At 31.1% G+C, this 6,602-nt stretch overlaps 1 long non-coding RNA gene across 1 annotated transcript; it reads left to right on the top strand.

Moving 5' to 3' along the window:
• The first annotated feature begins 1,497 nt into the window (after positions 1-1,497).
• Positions 1,498-2,895, top strand: LOC127836824 (uncharacterized). Its single transcript, XR_008028940.1, has 2 exons — positions 1,498-1,817; positions 2,684-2,895. It is a non-coding gene; the product is annotated as an uncharacterized LOC127836824 (long non-coding RNA).
• The last annotated feature ends 3,707 nt before the right edge of the window (positions 2,896-6,602 follow it).

Below are 6,602 nucleotides of genomic sequence, written 5' to 3'. Positions count from 1 at the left end.
ATTTTAAGTCTTTGAAAATAAGTACATTAGTAGAAACCAGTATCTAACTTCAATTATCGACTCTTTCACTGGTACAAGTGCCCCAGTGGTTTCAATTTTATAAAAGACTCGGGCCATATTTCTATTTTTATTGCAGAGATGACTTGAGTCCTCCTTCTTATGATAGATGTTTAGACTATCAGACCCTTTGCATTGTTTGCTTGCAACCGCGATTACGACCTACAAGGACCGAGCAGGCTATTGTGCAGCGTGGACGGCGATATGAACCCGCGGGAACCCCCGCGGGGTATTCGTAAGAATTTACATATAATGCAATACATGTGTATTACCTTACTTTAAATAATCCGTCTTACTAGTATCACCAACATTGTGTAAGAATCAATGTTAACTTTGACATACTTCAACTTCTTTTTAAGTTAATGGTGCTCGTTTGTTTTATTGGCAAAACATCCTCAAACGAAGGATTCTACAGTTTTAATCATAGTTGGTGAAGTAGTATAAACATTAAGTAATTATATTTATCTAAAAATGAACGTTTGATAATTGTCCGTGTTTTTTAAGGTAACTGCAGATGTCTCTCTGTAAGGCAAATTTATTTTCTGCCTCAGAAAATGTGTTTTATTGTTCTATTAAAAAGCATCAGGCCTAATCACAAAAATTCGTGTCGAAGTCCATGTGTGCGAATAGTGTCACCTTCTCTTTTTGACCATAAAGATACAAAATGTGTGTCTGATTTATGCAAAATTGTATATAAATTTATAAAGGTAGAACATTAAAAATGAAGTTGTAAAACGATCCACGACGGTATGGTTATTTTCTCATGTATTATAATATATATTTTTTACGAGAATTCTATATAAACGTCTTCTGTTTTTGATACAACCATTTTTGTGGATTTGACTGCCAGATGATGCATTTTGTGCACGCTACAAAACGAGGGCCTGTTTTGCTGTTTATATTTTTTTTTATTTTATGTATTAAAGGGGCCTTTTCACAGATTTTGGCATTTTTTTAACTTATTCATTAAATGCTATATATTGATAAATGTAAACATTGGATCATAAAAGCTCCAGTAAAAAATCAAGAAAAAAATTAAAAAAGGGAAAAGAACATTGCCCGGAGCAGGTTTCGAACCAGTGACCCCTGGAGTCCTGCCAGAGTCCTGAAGTAAAAACGCTTTAGCCTACTGAGCTATTCCGCCGAGAACACTTTCGTGACGTATTTTATACCTTATATAAGCAATCTTCGTAGTTTCACAAAATTTAACGACAAAAACAGAACTCTCCAAATTATTCAATCGTTTCGCGTTGCAACGCTTTATAATTTTTAGGTTTTAAAATCGTCAAAAGGTGCATATAATGGCTATATTAGAGCATGGTTAATGTTCAGTATTACTGTTTCCTCACAAATATCATAACTAAAACGAAAACTTACGGATCTGAAACAACTTTTTTCAATTTTGTCAATTTACCAAAGCGTGAAAAGATCCCTTTAATATGTTGTGTGGTAAATTTTAAACTTGATATCAGTTCTGTTATAAATAATAACATGACATAATCTTTGTTAATGGACAAATCGTGATTTTGTAACAGGTTTCTATTAGTGCGTGTTACTTCAAAAACTTTGTAATCACTTTACCATTGCGGAATGACCATGTATAAAAGCAATGCAAGCTATACAGTCACTGTCAACGACTTTTTTTATGCTTTTAAATGTCCGGACGTGTCTAAACATGGCGAATGGTAGATCTTTCCAGGAAAACTGACAGAAGCCTGAGAATACATACCAGAATGTTATAAGATACATCTTCGACGAAGGTACGTTTATTTTCTGACGCTTGAACTGCGACATAAAGCGGTGTATTTTACGGCCACGTTGCTATTCATTAAAACGAAACTATCTCCACTCTTGAACAGAATAATGGAATAGTATTCTAGCCACCTTGTTGTTTCCTTACGTTTTAGTATGTGCGTTTTAATCCAATCGTTCCGTGCATTGCCACTTGATAAAAAATAGTTCACAATATTTTGCTGTCATAAGACTACGTCCATTATTAATGCAAAACTCAAACTACATTTCCTTAAGTCAATAGTAAAATAGCAGTTCGTCATGTTTTAGCAGTAAACTCAAATTTAAAAACATTGAAATAGTGTTGCTTAAGTATAAACATAGTTTAGATCACATTCATATTCGAAACAGATTGGACCATTACTGTTACGTTTCGGACACACTATTTGAATGGCATGCTGTAAATGTTCAAATTGTATGGCTTTTTGTTTAGAGTTGTTTATAGGTATAAACGGTTCAAAGTACAAAACAAATTAAGTTTACTCACGATGTGAAAAGCTGATTTTCATCCTTTTTCCACTGTTTTCATTTATTTAAGATCACAATACCATGCTAGGTAACACATTGAATAACTTCGACCCCAGCACATATTGGTGAATTATCACATCATTTCTTGAAAATAAGAAAACTTCCGAGAGTCGATGTGTGCACAACCAATATGCGCCAATGGTATATTTTATCGATCTTGATTCGCACTGTTTTAAAATATCCTGTATGTACCCATGTATTTATTTTCATCTGTTTACACTCCACACACTCATTATTTCACTTGTTTATGTTGATGCTTTTATTTTAGCTACGGATTATAAAATTGTCACTGCTCATATACTTGAAGCTGATACAGACGGACACGGGTGTATTCGGTTGAAAGGAACAGCTGAAAACACTGGCAACATAGGGCATCCTGGCGGCTTCGATCGAAATAGGATTGGTGACATTCACAAGTTCTTGTGTTGTTTGAACTGTACGTTTTTACTTATTTATAAAGACTTCTCGTTTAAGTTCCGTGTCTCTTAAACAAGACAAATATACGTTTAGATTATTTTATACGTTTGTTGTGTACTTTATTAAAAAATAAGTTAAATAGAAGTATTATATAAGCCCGATAATTACGTTTAGATACTTGGATATATAAACTTGGATACTTGGATATTTTTTCATCTTGTGTTTTTACAGAACGCGTGGATGTTCTGTTCTGTACAGTTTTTTATTTACGTTTAAAAATATAAACAATCATATGAAAAAGAAACATAATATATCTAATTCAAGTCATGTTATGACATTGTGGTGATACGATATTCAAGTTATCTCGTGTTGGCGCCACCTCTAGTTCTTAACGCCATCTCCTTTGCATTGGCTTAAAGCAAAACATGCAAAAGGATCTATTAGATAGGCAAAACAGCGTAAACAAACGAGACGATACTACTTTCGAGGTTGCGATAAGGACCGTAGTTATTGCAATTAAATGGAGAAATCCGCAGGATGGGTAGGTTTTATGTGTTGATTTTCAACATTATTCGTTCATTATAACGTGGCGCCCTGATTAATGGCCGTGATATAGCGATTATAATTAATAATCTGTCTTCAATCATTAAATATGAAACTATAAAGAAATATGCATTTTAAACGTTACATATTTTCACATTGCCAAACATCCCTCATCAGCAATACACGTAGACAGTCTAATATGTAAATTCATATCTTCCACTTGTAACGTGTAAAATATATGACTGTACACTCTAGTATGTGTGTATATGATCGAATTGCGTTGACCGATTACATTATCACACTTCATTTATCGATTCCGAAATTGTGTGTGTTTTGTTTTTCTGGATGTGTTACTGCTTATACGGTAGAAAGAGGGCTTCATGAGAATATTTAATTTCACTGTTTAAACGCAGATATCAGAAATGCGTTATAATGTGCTGTTTATAAAACACTCAGTTACGGCTTTATTTTAATATCTATTCATGGCAAGAAGTTGTGTGGTGTGCATTTTTGAAAATTGTATTCTTTTTAACAATGTACGCGTACAATTTAATAAAACTGTTGTAAAATAAACAAATTGTTTTGTGTAATTATTTGCTTTTGTCCCTTGAAAATGTTTAAGATTTACAATACTAGTACATCATGAAACACTTTCATCACTACGCTAATTTTTATATAAATGAAGCTAGTGTCACTTTTATGTAGTAAAAGGAAACAGCTTATGGTCAATATATGTAAGTGTTAAAAAGTGTTAAAATAGCAATTTGAAAAAGGACGTCTTCGTATTCTTAAAACGTCTCGACCCAGTGATATGAACAATGCGATAAAGGTAAGTGTCGGTAGATATAGATATAAACACGTATTTAGAATATACATTTTATGAAAGATATATTTGAAATCTAAATAGAATCAACAATATATATATATATATATATATATATATATATATATATATATATATATATTTATATGTGTATGTATGTATTGATCGAGCAATATAATGTAAGATAAACTAAAGTTTTTATTTGAAATGCAATTTTCAAAATAGCAAATGACACACAAGCTATACAGGTCAGCACACATATTTGGTAAGTTGTTAAATCCTGTTTTGAAACTTTAAAATTACGCGTATTTTATCTATATAAATGACTAAATAGAGGATTTTTAACAACCTGGTCAACTTGTATTTTATTCATCTGTGTGAAATACTATATGTTGTAATATTTAAGCAATTGTTTTCATCATGGATGTAGATATGAATTGTTGGTTTTATAGTTAACTGTTGCTCTTCATTTCCTACCAATATAAACTGGAAAACTATGATGTATCAAAAGCTGACTTGTGTCTTTACACTTTCTTCTTCAACATCAAATTCTTAAATTATCCATAATTGTTGCCTTTAGTACCATTATAATGTCAACTTGTCTGATTTAGGCCAAAAAATTTTTTTGCTGTCAGGCATCTCTTCATTTTCCAATTTTCCAACACTGTTTGCACAATGATTAGCAATGGTTAGTTGGTTTGATTGTACAGACAATATGTTGATATGTTTATAAGGCTTTTGTACAGTGGTCATATGCAATGTATCAATTTTATGATTATTAAAAGACAATTGTATAGTACATTGTATATGCTGGGACTACAATAATGCACTAAACTTGCTTCTTAGCGCATTTGAATGTTAATGAAGGAAAGGTGACTCTGCAGGGCTAAAAAAGTAAATATTTTAACGATAGGGTGTGAAGAGTTACTTCCCTTCAATCTGATATAGAGAAGTATATATTCTGATAACTGAATATGAGTTTATAATAGGTTAGAAGTATATACTATCACCACTTATCATTTTATCACGATATGCCATGATGGTTGAATGTTCTTTGTAGTTGGTGAACTGTTTGTGCAATAATGTCACAATTCACATTTATGGATAATATACGGTAACAAATTTGTATGACAATTGGAAAGATTGGTGATGGCAATATACCTTTTGACATGTATATTGATTGTCATGTAAAGTACATTGATAAACAGAATAAGTCTCTTATAACTCATTTTATGAATGGCCAATGTTTTATCTTAATGTTTTATATATGCAAAATTAGGAAAATTGTTAATATTGGATGAGACTATAATAATAATAATAATAATAATAATAATAATAATAATAATAATAATAATTATAATAATAATACACTATACATAATGTTGATGATTATACTATTATATTGAAAAAGGGTGAAAAAGTCCATACAATAACATATTTGATTACTTGTTTGTTAAATTAATGTTTATAAATGAAGCCTTAAAGTGATGACCAAATTGATTGCATCCTTATAATTAAAAGGCCTGCACATATGCCAACGTATACTGTTACATTTTGCTGGCAAAACACACATATGATCGTATGAACTTACTTGTCGCAATAGTAAAGGGAAATAATGCATACGCGTGATTGAATTAAAAAAAATGATCTAATTTACTTTTACATAGTCTTAAATGGATTGCAAGTAGTGATTTAATTATGCCATTCAATATCTGTTTTGTATTCATATTGAGGATAAGAAATGAACTGATGTTGCTGATATCATATCATATATACCACAATAAAATTTAATTTTACTATCATACTGTTGCTTTTAAATAAAATAAAAGTATATAAGCGAAAACGAAAGAAAGGGAGCAATTAAAGTTTATTTTGATTTTGCTAAGTGAAAACAAGGAAATCTATTGACCAACAATTAACTAGTCGTTGGACTGTTTATTAAAATAAAACGTGTTTGACATTATCAACAATACGTTTATATGTATGTCCGACGAGGGCTTCATTTGACAACAGAGTAACATTTGAAAGCACTCAACATCGTGATGCAATTAAAGTAAAACCTGCATACTAAATATTCACCTTAATGTAAACTGAGCGACTAAAAAGTTACTAATTTAATATTTAAGCACGCATTCAACCAAGCAGCCATTTCTCTTATATTATGTCCGTTTAGATTCGTATATATATTAGGGGTCGTATTAGACGTAGACTAATAATTATAAAACGACTGAGATGTGTTATACAAATCATTATGTGGTATGATCAAATACAAAATACTATACAACGCGTTATTTGGGAAAGCAATAGGTAATTAATATCGGATATGAAACAAAATGCCAATACTGACTCAGTACTGATACAGTAGATACCGTCATATGTTGTAGCTCTGAATATAAATAAGTAAATGTATTTTCTTTCTTGATCTTTCTATTAGATATGCATA

The sequence above is a fragment of the Dreissena polymorpha genome, chromosome 7, assembly GCF_020536995.1.
Source record: "Dreissena polymorpha isolate Duluth1 chromosome 7, UMN_Dpol_1.0, whole genome shotgun sequence".
NCBI classification, from domain to species: Eukaryota; Metazoa; Mollusca; class Bivalvia; order Myida; family Dreissenidae; genus Dreissena; species Dreissena polymorpha.
The sequence above is the reverse complement of the archived record's forward strand: the minus strand, read 5'-3'. Positions and strand labels throughout refer to the sequence as shown.